Here is a 14,083-nt window from a genome sequence, read left to right on the forward strand (position 1 = left end):
TACGCACACTTGACATTTGCTTTACCGAAAAAAGTATGAAACTATTGCAAGAATAAAACTATGAGTACTTTGGGAGAATAAAACTACGAATAAATTGCATGGTAATAAAAGTGGATAGCTTTTGTCAACAAGAAAGTCATTTATCCCTAGGCAATCGATAACAAGTACCGGTAATCATTCTTGCAATTTTACATGAGGGAGAGGCATGAGCTAATATACTTTCTCTACTTGGATCATATGACTTATGATTGGAACTCTAGCAAGCATCCACAACTACTAAAGATCATTAAGGTCGTGAAACCCAACCATAGCATTAAGTATCAAGTCCTCTTTACTCCCATATGCGATAACCCACTTATCCGTGTTTAGGCTGTTGTCACCCCTACAACACTGACAATAAGCAAACCATGAACATATTGCAACACCCTACAGCAAGGATCCCCCATGTTTGCGCGAGACGGAGGGCACCATAGGACATCACCATAAATAAAATGTACAATCATACCAACCAAGATCACGATTAACCCACGGGACAAAACGGATCTACTCAAACATCATAGGATAGCCAAATATCATTGGGAAATAATATCTGAGTTGAGCACCATGTTTAAGCAGAGATTACAGCAGGGAGAAGGGGTGTTCACCGCTGCATAGAGGGGGGAGAAAGTTGGTGTTGACGGTAGCAAGATTGTTGATGTAGATCGCCGTCATGATCCTTGCCCCGGCGGCACTCCGGTGCCACCGGGAGAGAGGGGGAGAGAGCCCCCTCCTTCTTCTTCTTATTCCTTGGCCTCCCCCTAGATGGGAGGAGGGTTCCCCTTCTGGTCCATGGTCTCCATGGCGGCGGAGGGGCGGGAGCCCCTCCAAGATTCAACCCCCTCTCCGTTCTCTTCTGTTTCTACATTGCCCAGATCTGGCCGAAAGCCGTTTCTTATATTCTGGGAGATTCGTAACTCCGATTGCGCTGAAATTTTAACACAATTTTTTCCGGATATAAGCTTACTTGCGCTCGAAGTAGAGATCCAACTGTCGTACGACGTGAGCATAAGACACATGGGCGCACCCTGGTGGGTTGTGGGCACTATGGGCCCCCGTTTACGTTGATTCCACCTCCCAAAATTCAAAAATATTCCAAAATAATTCTCTGTAAATTTTTATTGATTTGGACTTCGTTTGATATGGATTTTTTGCGAAACAAAAAACATGCAACATGAACTAGCACTGGGCAGTGGATCAATAGGTTAGTCCAAATAAATCATATAAAATATTGCCAAAAGTGTATAAAAGTTGCATAATATTGGCATGAAACAATCAAAAATTATAGATACGACTGAGATGTATCAACATCCCCAAGTTTAATTCCTGCTCGTCCTCGAGTAGGTAAATGATAGAAAGATAATTTTTGATGTGGAATGCTACCTAGCATAAACTTGATCATATTTCTAATCATGGCATGAATATTAAGACATAAGTGATTCAAAGCAGTAGTCTATAATTTGACATAAAGACGTCAATACTCAGGCATCCCAACAAACAATGATGTCTTTCAAATTATCAACGCAAAAGAAAGCTATCCCTACAAAATCATATAGTCTTGTCATGCTCTGTCTTCTTAACACAAGTATTTATCATGCACAACCCCGATGGCAAGCTGAGCAATTGGTTCATACTTTTTAACACGCTTCAGCATTTTCAATCCTCACGCAATACATGAGCGCAAGCCATGGATATAGCACTATAGGTGGATGATAGTGGTAAATATAGAGAAGACAAAAAGGTAAGAAAGTCTCACATCGACACGGCTAACCAACGGGCTACGAAGATGCCCATCAATTGATAGCATGCGAGGAGTAGGGATTGCCATGCAACGAATGCACTAAGAGCTATAAGTGTATGAAAGCTCAATGTGAAAGCTAAGTGGGTCTGCATCAATGATCTAATGAAAAATTCCCACTAGTATATGAAAGTGACAACATAAGAGACTCTCCATATGAAAAACATGGTGCTACTTTGAAGCACAAGTGTGGAACTAGCATGTCCCTTCTCTCTCTTTTTTCTATTTCTATTTCTATTTTTTCTTTTTCTTTTTTTCTTTCTTTCTTTCCTTTTTTATCTCATTGTCCGGAGTCTCATCCAGACTTGTGGGGGAATCATAGTCTCCATCATCCTTTCCTCACTGGGGTAATGCTCTAATAATGAAAATTGAGGATCATCACACTTCTATTTACTTATAACTCAAAAGAAATAAAAAGTACAACTCGATACCTATAATAAAATATGACTCTATATGAATGCCTCTGGCAGTGTACCAGGATGTGCAATGATCTAGCATAACAATGATATAAAAAACGAACAAGCCATGGAAATATCATGCTAGCTATTTACGATCATGCAAAGCAATATGACAATGAATGCTTAAGCCATAAAAACGGAGGCGGTGGAAGTTGCACGACAATATATCTCAGAATGACTATGGAAAGGCCATAATAGGTAGGTATGGTGGTTGTTTTTTGGAAGATATAATAAGTCTTATGTGTGATAGAGCATATCATATCACGGGGTTTGGATGCACCGGCGAAGTTTGCACCGACTCTCGAGGTGAGAAAGGGCAATGCATGGTACCGTAGAGGCTAGCAAATTGCGGAAAGGTAAGAGTGCATATAATCCATGGACTCACATTAGTCATAAAGAACTCATATACTTGTTGCAAAAGTTTATTAGCCCTCGAAGTAAAGTACTAGCCCCTATGGGGATAGATTGGTAGGAAAAGACCATCGCTCGTCCGCGACCACCACTCATAAGTAAGACAATCAATAATAAATCATGCTCCAACTTAATAGCATAACGAGAGACTATACGTGCATGCTTCGGGAATCACAAACCTTAACACCAATATTCTTACTACCCACAACCGTCTACTTGTACCTTCCACATATTCCATCTCTATATCGCAAAACTATTGCAAGGAATCAAACATATCATATTCAGTGATCCACAAGTTTTATGTAGGATTTTATGACTAACCATGCAATTGACCAATTCCTGTTGAATCTCTAAATAGATATAAGTGAATCATGAGAGTTTAATTCTTTCTACAAAATATCATGCTCTAACAAATATAAGTGAAGCATGAGAGCATTCTACAAATAACGGTTTTCTATGTGAAGAGAAACAGGCAGTCCAAACTTCAAATTATATAAGTGAAGCACATGAAGCATTATATAAAGCCATACTCAAAAGATATAAGTGAAGGGAAATGAGCATTCTATAAATTAACCATGGACTATATCATACCATCATGGTGCATAAAAGAAAAGTAAAAACAAAACACAAAAGACGCTCCAAGATTTACACATATCACATGAACGAAACGAGAACAAAAACATACCGATACTTGTTGAAGAAAGATGGCATGCCTTCCGAGGCATCCCCAAGCTTAGATGCTTGAGTCTCATTGAATATTTACTTGTGGTGCCTTGGGAATCCCCAAGCTTGAGCTCTTGCCTCTCCTCCTTCTCCTCATATCGAGACCTCCTCGATCTTTGATCACTTCATCCACACAAAACTCAACAGAAAGCTCGGTAAGATCCGTTAGTATAATAATGCAAATCACTATTCTAAGTGCTATTGCAAACCAATTCATATTTTGTTTTTTGATTTTAGCTACTGTAATAAAAAATTTCCATGGCTTATACCACCGATAAAAATTGATAGTTTCATCAAAACAAGCAAACAATGCATCAAAAACAGAATCTGTCTTAAACATGACAGTCTGTAGCAATCTGAACATCTACCATACTTCTGGTACTCCAAATATTCTAGAACATTAGGACAAAATAAACAATTTGTATAGCAATAATTTGCAAAAAGTTTCAGAAGCTTTCGACGTTCTAGTAAAAAATGTAAAATCACGCACTACAGCCAAAGTTTCTGTTTCTACACCGCACATACCAACAAGCAATATACTCATCCTAAAGGCATATCTTGGCACATTATTTTTATAATACAATGGATTTGTACAAGGGGATAATTATTTTTGTGAGAATCTTCATGAAAAATTCTACATTGTTTCCATGAGCATGAACACACGTGTTCAAGGTCGACCCTCACTTCTCCAATGCATCACCTTTCAATCGCTTCTCTTTTGTGGAAAAGTTTTAAGTTTCCCTCTATATTTTTTGTTTTTAAACTATATAGAAGCACTCAACATAAATAAATGACTCTCTAAAACTTCTGGGTTGTCTCCCTGGCAGCGCTTTCTTTAAAGCCATTAAGCTAGGCATAAAGTGCTCAAGTAATGAATTCAGCCGGATCCCAAGGTATATCAAAGCCAATTTTAATTAGCAATGATATGGCAGTTAGTAGTGAGCACAAAACAACATATATCATGCAATGACGAAGTCTAACTCTCTTCCTATGCATCTACATGTCATACAGGAACAATTCATGCACATCAAGTAAAGGCCAATACATAGCACAAGTAGTTTCTTGCAATTTTATAGTGTGGGAAACATAAAGAGGTGGAGATGTAGTTCCTCTCTCATAATAATTGCTAGTAGGAGCAGCAAGCACATGCATATTATATTCATCAAAATCATCATGTGCAATGGTAAAAGGCAACCCATCAATGTAATCCTTAATAAGAGCAAACTTCTCTAGTATAGTGTAGTTGAGAGAATTCAAAAAGATAATAGGACTATCATGTGTGGTTGCAATAGCAGCAATTTCATTCTTAACATAAGGAACTATAGCAAGTTCATCTCCATAAGCATAATTCATATTGGCATCATGGCCACAAGCATAGCAAGCATCAAGTTCATTAAAAAGGAATATTTTCAAAAGAATCAACGGGATCATAGCAATTATCATGGCATTCATCCTTCGGTAAGAACGAAGGGACATTAAATAATGTACGGGTTGAATAGTTACTCTCATTAGAAGGTGGGCACAGGTGTTGGAAATATGCCCTAGAGGCAATAATAAATTGGTTATTATTATATTTCCTTGTTCATGATAATCGTTTATTATCCATGCTAGAATTGTATCGATAGGAAACTCATATACATGTGTGGATACATAGACAACATCATGTCCCTAGTAAGCCTCTAGTTGACTAGCTCGTTGATCAATATATGGTTATGGTTTCCTAACCATGGACATCGGATGTCGTTGATAACGGGATCACATCATTAGGAGAATGATGTGATGGACAAGACCCAATCCTAAGCCTAGCACAAGATCATATAGTTCGTATGCTAAAGCTTTTCTAATGTCAAGTATCATTTCCTTAGACCATGAGATTGTGCAACTCCCAGATACCGCAGGAGTGCTTTGGGTGTGACAAACGTCACAACGTAACTGGGTGGCTATAAAGGTACACTACAGGTATCTCCGAAAGTGTCTGTTGGGTTGGCACGAATCGAGACTGGGATTTGTCACTCCGTGTAAACGGAGAGGTATCTCTGGGCCCACTCGGTAGGACATCATCATAATGTGCACAATGTGATCAAGGAGTTGATCACGGGATGATGTGTTACGGAATGAGTAAAGAGACTTGCGGGTAACGAGATTGAACAAGGTATCGGGATACCGACGATCGAATCTCGGGCAAGTATCGTACCGATAGACAAAGGGAATTATATACGGGATTGATTGAATCCTTGACATCGTGGTTCATCCGATGAGATCATCGTGGAACATGTGGGAGCCAACATGGGTATCCAGATCCCGTTGTTGGTTATTGGCCGGAGAGTTGTCTCGGTCATGTCTGCATGGTTCCCGAACCCGTAGGGTCTACACACTTAAGGTTTGATGACGCTAGGGTTATAGGGAAAGTATGTATGCGGTTACCGAATGTTGTTCAGAGTCCCGGATGAGATCCCGGACGTCACGAGGAGTTCCGTAATGGTCCGGAGGTAAAGATTGATATATAGGAAGTATGGTTTTGGCCACCGGAATTGTTCCGGGCATCACCGGTAGTGTACCGGGACCACCGGAGGGGTCCGGGGGTCCACCAGGTGGGGCCACCAGCCCCGGAGGCTTACATGGGCCAATAGTGAGAAGGGACCAGCCCCTAGGTGGGCTGGGGCGCCTCCCACCAAGGCCCAAGGCATCCTCAAGGGGAGAGGGGGCAAACCCTAGGCGCAGATGGGCCCTAAGGCCCACCCTAGGTGCGCCCCCCTCTCTCTCCCCCTTGGACGCCTCCCAGATGGGATCTGGGGGCTGCTGCCACCCCTAGGGAGGGAACCCTAGGTGGGGGCGCAGCCCCTCCCCTCCCCCTATATATACTTGAGCAAAGGGGCAGCCCAACACACGATTCAATCTCCCTGTTGGCGCAGCCCTACCCCTCTTCCTCCTCGTCTCTCGTAGTGCTTGGCGAAGCCCTGCTGGAGTCCCGCGCTCCTTCACCACCACCACGCCGTCATGCTGCTGCTGGATGGAGTCTTCCCCAACCTCTCCTTCTCCCCTTGCTGGATCAAGGCGTAGGAGACGTCACCGGGCTGTACGTGTGTTGAACGCGGAGGTGCCGTCCGTTCGGCACTAGGATCATCGGTGATTTGGATCACGACGAGTACGACTCCATCAACCCCGTTCACTTGAACGCTTCCGCTTAACGATCTACAAGGGTATGTACATGCACTCTCCTTCCCCTCGTTGCTAGATTACTCCATAGATTGATCTTGGTGATGCATAGAAAATTTTGAATTTCTGCTACGTTCCCCAACAACAGGTAGCTAATCCGCTCTTCCTCCTTTTGTTCTTCACTCTCCTCATCATCTTTTTCATCCAATGAGCCAACAGTTTCATCAATTTCTTCTTACATAGACTCCTGCAAAATGTTAGTCTCTTCTTGGACAGCGGAGAAGTCCTCAATATATGGTTTAATATAACCATTAGAAGAATAATGTTCATTGCAATATTTAAGTATGGCAAAAATTTCAGATTTGTAAAGAGTAGCATCATACTTTTCAATCAAAGAAGCAACTTCATATGCACCCTTAAAAGCAACAAATTCTTCAATTTGTTAAATATCAAAGTAATTATAAACACCCTTGGCATAAGAAGATAAGATTCCATTATCCTTAAACTCACATTGGAAGAAAAGGTGTTTCTTAGGGTCTTCAGAACCGCAAGTAAAATCATATATTTCACATAAATTCAAAGCATAGCAATACAAACTACTAATATGATGCCACAAAAGTTTCCCTTTTTGAGATAAGTGGTTTCGCACAAAATAAGCATGCTCATTTAATGATTTTCCCTCAACTAAGCTAGTTGGGTTTTTAGCACGAGCACAAATGGATCGAAGATGATCCAAATAGAAAGCTTCAGTAGTATGATAGATTTTGGGTGGTTCTTCAACCATTGGTTTAGTAGGTACAACTATTTTTTTGGTATTTAGCGTTTCCTACCCATAACTAAAGATAGAATATAAGAGCACAAAATAAAAACTACTTAGTGATAAAGCAAACAAGCACACACGAGAATATTCACCCCACTCTATTGCTCCCCATCAACGGCGCCAAAAAAAGGTCTTGATAACCCACAAGTATAGGGGGTCGTTTGTAGCCTACTTAGATAAATAACAGTGTCGAACCCAACGAGGAGCTAAAGGTAGAACAAATATTCCCTCAAGTTCTATCAACCACTGATACAACTCTACGCACACTTGAGGTTTGCTTTAGCAAAAACAAGTATGAAACTATTTTGCAAGAATAAAACTATGAGTACTTTGCAAGAATAAAACTACGAATAAATTGCAAGGTAATAAAAGTGGATAGATTTTGTCAACAAGAAAGTCATTTGTCCCTATGCAATCGATAACAAGTACCGGTAATAATTCTTGCAATTTTACATGAGGGAGAGGCATGAGCTAACATACTTTCTCTACTTGGATCATATGCACTTATGATTGGAACTCTAGCAAGAATCCGCAACTACTAAAGATCATTAAGGTCATGAAACCCAACCATAGCATTAAGTATCAAGTCCTCTTTACTCCCATACGCCATAACCCACTTATCCGCGTTTAGGCTGTTGTCACCCCCGCAACACTGACAATAAGCAAACCATGAACATATTGCAACACCCTACAGCGAGGATCCCCCATGTTTGCGCGAGATAGAGGGCACCGTAGGACATCACCATAAATAAAATGTACAATCATACCAACCAAGATCATGATTAACCCACGGGACAAAACGGATCTACTCAAACATCATAGGATAGCCAAATATCATTGGGAAATAATATATGGAGTTGAGCACCATGTATAAGTAGAGATTACAACTGGGAGAAGAGGTGTTACACTGCTGCATAGAGGGGGAAAAGTTGGTGTTGACGGTAGCAAGATTGTTGATGTAGATCGTCGTCACGATCCTAGCCCCAACGGCACTCCGGTGCCACCGGGAGAGAGGGAGAGAGAGGCCCCCTCCTTCTTCTTCCTTGGCCTCCCCCCTAGATGGGAGGAGGGTTGCCCCTCTGTTCCATGGCCTCCATGGCGGCGGAGGGGCGGGAGCCCCCCCAAGATTGGATCTCTCTCTCTCTCTCTCTCTCTCTCTGTTCTCTTTTGTTTCTGCGATCCCCAGATCTGGCTGAAAACTGTTTCATATATTCCGAGAGATCCGTAACTCTGATAGCGCTGAAATTTTAACACAATTTTTTTCTGGGTATAAGCTTCCTTGCACCCGAAGTAGAGATCCAACCAATGTACGAGCTGAGCACAAGACACATGGGCGCGCCTGGGCCCTGGGGCACGCCCTGGTGGGTTGGGGGTACTATCGGCCCCCGTTTACGTTGATTCCACCTCCCAGAATTTACAAATATTTCAAAATAATTCTCCGTAACTTTTTGTTGCATTTGGACTTTGTTTTATATGGATTTTCTATGAAACAAAAAACATGCAACAAACATGAACTGACACTGGGCATTGGATCAATAAGTTAGTCCAAATAAATCATATAAAATGTTACCAAAAGTGTATAAAAGTTGCATAATATTGGCATGAAATAACCAAAAATTATAGATACGATGGAGACGTATCACCTGCTTCCTCCGTCTTTCATCGCAGCACACCTGTCTCCTAGTTCTAGTTCTCAAATATCCTTCCTCCAGCATGCCATCCCCCAATTTTCTCATGGTACCCAAGAACAAGAAATCTAGCGAGGAGCAATAGAAGATGGAGCTGGCAATGATGAGGAAGAAGCACCTGTGTTTCTGTCCCTCGCTTATGATTTCAAGGGAGCTGGTGGAGAAATACCACTCGATGGTAGTCGACAGGGGGACGAGAACGGTGCCACTGTTCTTCAGAACACTGCGGCTCCAGAGGAAGACATCCAAGTGAGACTCTTTGTAGCTTTTCTTTCTTTTGGCTTGCTTCCCCCTTTCTTAGAGTTCTTTGCTGAGGTCATGACAAAATTCGACTTGCAGCTTCTGAATCTTCATCCCAATGTTGTTTGCACGATGTCCATATTTGCCCATCCGCGCGAGAACTTTGTGGAGGTAGCTTCACTTGGAGGCTGTGGAATGGGATGAGCAAAGAGTATATAGGGGGCATCTGATGATCCGTTGGTCAAAATGGAGGCAAGAGTGGCGCTTGATTAAGATGAGCGATCCACCTGCCTTCTGCACCCTCCCTGAAGAAATTCCGGAACCAAAGGCTTCATGGGGAGATAAGATTCCCCAACGATCGCTTGCTCTTGCCCATTCAATGCATTAAGGATCTGAGAGACGGCGGGTTGACGATGGAGATGGTGGGCGTATATTTTCTGCTGTGTCGCATCACTCGCTTGTAGTGAAGGGCGCGTTCGACATGGTTGTACGGTGGCCCAGCTGACATCATGAGGCTCTGGACCAGGCCTGACCACAACCTGATGATGCTGCAGCTCTGTGCCTTGATCAAGCTGTTGTTTGTTGCCAACCCCGATACTGACTTGCCTGAGGGTGTGCATCCCTTGTGCAATAACACTGCTCACAGCTACATTGTGGCTACGATGCCACAATGCAACGTCATGGGCGTGTTAGAGGATTTGAGGCTCTCAATGTCCGACGAATTGGAAGCTTGGTATACTGATCTGGATGAGGCCGCTTCCAGGGTGGAAGAGAATAAGGTCCACCCAACCATGGATAGTGAAGTGAATGGATCAGGTGAAGGGTGGCCACAAACCATCTCTCGCGGGAAGCCGGGCCTGCAAATGGTGGTCCTTTTGCTAACGCGGGTGAAGCCCCTCGTTCTCGAAAAAGTCAACTTAGGAAGAGCCAGACTTCTGCTTCAAGCCCCCCTTCCCATGTGCCAGAAGGGGTGGAAGAGGAAGGGGACGATGAGAACAATGTGCCTCTAGCTTAGTTGTGCTTTGTGAGGGACGCCAAGGCGCGTGCTAGCAGTTTCTTCCACAGCAGATGGGCACTTTTCTGGTGAGTCTAGGCCTATATCTCTGATGGCATCAGGTGTTGCCGACAACCATGCTTGGGACGCGGATATTCGCTTCAGCTCTGACAAGGAAGAGAGGTACATCCTTATCTTGCATTTAGACTGCTTTTGTTACTTGGCATGGGTTCCCGAATGGGAGGTTGATATCATTCTCTCTTTTCCCGCGGGGTGGGAGGAAACACTCGGAGACCATTGAAGCATGCCCAGGAAGACGAGGAAGTTAGCTCGTTCCCAAGTACCGAAGTTGATTTGAATACTGCCCCTGAACCGGCTATAGGTGGCAGTGTGGAGGATATGCACACAGATCCTCCGAGAACGACTGTTCTAGAAAACCATGCCGAAGTGGGCTCTGCACCCATACATGAGCACGGGCCCCTGGTGAAAACTAAGATAGAGATGATCCTTGTGCTTTCGGATGACAAATTGGAGCCTGTCCACGAAGTACCATGTGGTAGGATTTCTGAAAATCTCCTGTCGATGTATTCTGGATATTTTTGCTTGCTTCATGATCTTGTTTCTTCTTTCCTCCTTCATTGTACAGGTACAGAGCCCCTGGCTTGACAGGAAAGCCAATAAGCTACTGGAGAGGATGGGTAGGGTAGCGACGTTCACCCAATTTCTCCTGGTAGGAGGACGACAGAAGATGATGATGTGCAGCACAGCGGCGTGCACCTAATGCCGTCAATAGACCACGCAACTGAGGAAGATGCTAGGAAGCACAACAGTGTGCATGCAACATATTCAATAGATCAGGAAAATGAAGGGGGTGCTAGGCAGCGCAACGGCATGCACCCAACACCTCAGGATGCAGAAGCCGAAACTGGTGATGATGGTGCGTCGGTTCTAGGAGCACCTCCCAGAAACAACGCCAACTAGGCCAGTCCTCCTCCAAGACTTGAGTATCCAGATTCTGGTATTCCCAATGGCTCGGGGGCAACACCATCGAATGACAACCATGACCCGAGGCTGGAAAGAATCCAAGAACCGGTGACCCCAATGACCCGCATGCCCCAACCGGAGGAAGACGCCCTAGATACCGACGAGCAGTTCTTCGTGACGGTGATGAGGAGCTACCATAAGATGAAAGCCCTTTTCCAACACCGACAAGAAAAGATGCTTCGTCGCAATCACCATGTGGAAGAACTGGAGAACAGGCTGATGAAGCATGTTGAGGCCTTCCATGGTTGGTACAATCTTGGGATTGGCTAGCTGTCACGTCGCGAGACAAACCTTGCGGCCCGAAAAAATGCCTTCATTTCAGAGAGGGCCTCCTGGGAGGCTGATGTAGAGAGGAGACGGGTAGAGCTCGCTTCCCTCGAAGCATCTACAACGCAGTGTGTTAGTCACCTTGAAGGAGGCAGAGGGCAAGTTTCAGGCCCAGCTGGCATCTCAAAATGAGAAAGCTCAGTAGGACAAGGAGTAAGCCCTCCAAGCACTGTCTGATTAGTACCAGCTTGACCTTGACGCCGGTGCTGCTAAAAAGGAGCGCCTCACGGAGATCATCAGGGGCCTTGAGCTGGAGCTTGCTGATAAGGATCAAAGGCTGGTTGCTGCCTTCGAACTAGAGGAGGCCTCCAAAGGCTTGATTGCAATGCTCAATCATTGTGTGGCTGATCACGACAAAAAGGTGGAGTCCATTAAGGCAGTCCACACAGATACCACCTTTGAGGTTGTTGTCCTCCGTATCACCCACGAATAGTGCAAGGAGAACCTCCAAGCCTTTCAATCCAGCATCGAGGAATCCAACCACCTTCGTGAAGTGGCGGAGAAGGCCTTCAACACTTCGGAGGGAGCCCATTGATCACTACTTCCACGATCAGCCATGGCGCCAAGATCATCAACTTCAAGTTGGCAGATATGAAGATGAGGCCCATGGTTTCATCCTTGGCACAGAAGAGGTGAATAATCATAGCTTGGACTTCTTCTTTCAGCATGTTGTCACCCAACTCGATATGTTGCACGCCCAGTACATGGGCAAGGTGGCATGCGAGATGAAAGAGCTAGCCAAGAAAGTCTTCAAGCAGGTCCTTTCTCGTCTCCACCATCATTCTCCCAATGTTGATCTTCGAGTGATCGACAATCCCATTGACACCCCTGCTAATGAGCAGGCAACAGAAGAGACAGCGGCTCATTACGTTTCTGACATCATTAAGGGCTGCTCCAAGAGGGATGTCAGTTCATCGGCTGGTGGAAGCAGCAGAGCATGATCCTTGCACCCCTCTCCTACACTTATAGAAATGGACGAAGGGTGCAAATAATGTTTTAATGTAATGGTCCTTAATTAGTACTGAGACTTTGAAGCTCAAGAAACAGTTCATGCTACTATTTCTTGAATATATCATTGTTTCTTAACTGATTCTCCTCGTCTGTACTTTTGTATGCCCCATGTTCACGGAATGCCTTTGGGCGCACACGCCCAATCGTGGAGCCATTTTAGGAGCAAGTCCTAAGGTAGTGAACCACTGGGACGTCGCCTTCCCGGGGCTTCACTATCCAGGATCATTTCGTTGCCACGATGGTGTTGCCGGGACGAGCTGGTGCACGACATAAGAGCGTAGAAACGTCCAGGAAAGCTCTTTCTTCACCCAGGCTAAGTACAGAATCTCAGAGGATTGTAATAAGAAGAGAGTGTAATTCAGACGAAAAGAGTATCCTCGGAATTTTAACAACAAGGAAGCGTTACTTAGATTTTTCCAGTCCTGAAGAACCTTAGTAGGGTTTGGTGATGTCTACTATGCAACCTTCTTCTTGTAGACTCGTGTTGAACCTCCAAGCGCAGAGTTTTGTAGGACAGTAGCAAATTTCCCTCAAGTGGATGACCTAAGGTTTACCAATCCGTGGGAGGCGTAGGATGAAGATGGTATCTCTCAAACAACCCCGCAACCAAATAACAAAGAGCCTCTTGTGTCCCCAACACACCCAATACACTGGTAAATTGTATAGGTGCACTAGTTCAGTGAAGAGATGGTTATACAAGTGCAATATGGATAGTAGATATGGGTTTTTGTAATCTAGAAATATAAAAACAGCAAGGTAGCAAGTAACAAAAGTGAGCGAAGACGGTATTGCAATGCTTCGAAACAAGGCCTAGGGTTCATACTTTCACTAGTGCAAGTTCTCTCAACAATGATAACATAATTATATCATATAACAATCCCTCAACGTGCGACAAAGAGTCAATCCAAAGTCACTAATAGCGGAGAATAAACGAAGAGATTATTGTAAGTACGAAACCACCTCAAAGTTATTCTTTTTGATTGATTTATTGGGCTATTCCTATAAGTGTCACAAACAGCCCTAGAGTTTGTACTAAAATAGCACCTTAAGACACACATCAACCAAAACCCTAATTTCACCTAGATACTCCAATGTCATGACAAGTATCCACGGGTTTGATTATACGATATGCATCACACAATCTCAAATTCATCTATTCGAACCAACACAAAGAACTTCAAAGAGTGCCCGAAAGTTTCTACCAGAGAGTCAAGACGAAAACATGTGCCAACCCCTATGCATAACTTCACAAGGTCACAGAACCCGCAAGTTGATCACCAAAACATACATCAAGTAGATCACATGAATATACCATTATCACCACAGATAAGCACATGGAAGACATGCATCAAGTGTTCTCAAATCCTTAAAGACTCA

This window comes from Triticum dicoccoides, chromosome 3A, assembly GCF_002162155.2.
Source record: "Triticum dicoccoides isolate Atlit2015 ecotype Zavitan chromosome 3A, WEW_v2.0, whole genome shotgun sequence".
Classification (NCBI taxonomy): Eukaryota; Viridiplantae; Streptophyta; class Magnoliopsida; order Poales; family Poaceae; genus Triticum; species Triticum dicoccoides.